This window comes from Trichechus manatus, unplaced genomic scaffold (genome assembly GCF_000243295.1).
Source record: "Trichechus manatus latirostris isolate Lorelei unplaced genomic scaffold, TriManLat1.0 scaffold00087, whole genome shotgun sequence".
Taxonomy (NCBI): domain Eukaryota; kingdom Metazoa; phylum Chordata; class Mammalia; order Sirenia; family Trichechidae; genus Trichechus; species Trichechus manatus.
In genome coordinates this window covers 4,405,738-4,407,136 of record NW_004444023.1, presented here as the reverse complement: position 1 = coordinate 4,407,136, position 1,399 = coordinate 4,405,738, and positions in this window count along the sequence as shown.

Sequence of the window (1,399 nt, the reverse complement as noted above, 5' to 3'; positions counted from 1 at the left end):
ACTCAATCCAAGAGATCTTTTTGACACCCAGATCTAATGCTGCCCTTTGCCTGCTCAAAACTTTCCCATGGCTCCCAGCTACCCTCAGAACAGACAAACCCCTGCTCTTCTCTGATACACCCAAACCCTCATGATCTGACCCCAGTCCACCCTTCTAATCTGAGTTCCCTTTACTAATTATTATTTTCTTTTAAAAATGACATGTAATAATTGCATAAAGTGCACATATCTCAGTGAATTTTTACATGTATATACCTATGTAGGGGCTGTCTTAGTTATCTTGTGCTGCTATAACAGAAATACCACAAGTAGGTGGCTTTAACAAACAGAAATTTATTTTCTCACAGTTTAGGAAGCTAGAATTCCGAATTCAGAGTGCTGGCTCTAGGCGAAGTCTCTCTCTCTGTGGACTCTGGGGAAGGTCCTTGTCACTTTTCAGCCTGTTTCTTGTTCCTTGGAGATATGATGTAGCATGGCATCTATCTTCCCCCATCTGTGCTTGCCAGCTTGCTGGCTTGTTTACTCTGTTATTTATATCTCAAAAGAAATTGATTTAAGATACACCCTACACTAATACTGGGTCATTAACGTAACAAAGAAAACCTATTCCCAAATGGGACTATAGCCACAGGTATAGGGGTTATGATTTACAACACATATTTTGGGGGGACACAATTCAATCCATAACAGGGGCAGTGATGGTTCTGTGGTGGAATTCTCACCTTCCGTGCAGAAGATCAGGGTTTGATTCCATGCTAATGCACCTCTTGCATAGCCAACACCTTTGGGTGGTGCTTATGGGCTGCTATGATGCCGAAAAGGTTTCAGCAGAGCTTACAGACTAAGATGGACTAGAAAGAAAGGCCTGGTGATCTACTTCTGAAAATCAGCCAGTGAAAACCATTACGGATCACAGGGTCCAATCAGCAACTGATCATGATGACACAGGACTGGGCAGCATTTTGTTCTCTTGTGCATGGAGTTGACATCACTTGCGGGGCCAAGCAAACAGACAGCACCTAACAACATAGCCACTTAGCCACTACCCAGATTAAGATACAGTGCAGTCCAAGCACCCCAGGAGCCTCTGTGCCTCTTCCCTGTCTATACCCCGCCAACCCAGCACTATACTTCCGACACTTCTTGAACTTCATTTTCCCTTTATTTTCACACACACAACATAAACACAAGCTTTTGTCATCTGAAACGTCCTCCCTGAGTACACGCTATTTTTCGCCTCTGATGCTGTTGTCTCTTCCCTGGGCTAGCTCAAGCCACACCCGAATCCTCTGAAAATACTGAAGGAATGAAAGTCATAGTCGGTGGAACGGTTTCAAAGTCCTTTCATAAACGGAGGGGCTGAAAGAACCATCACGTGATAGAACTTAAGTTCCCTCCA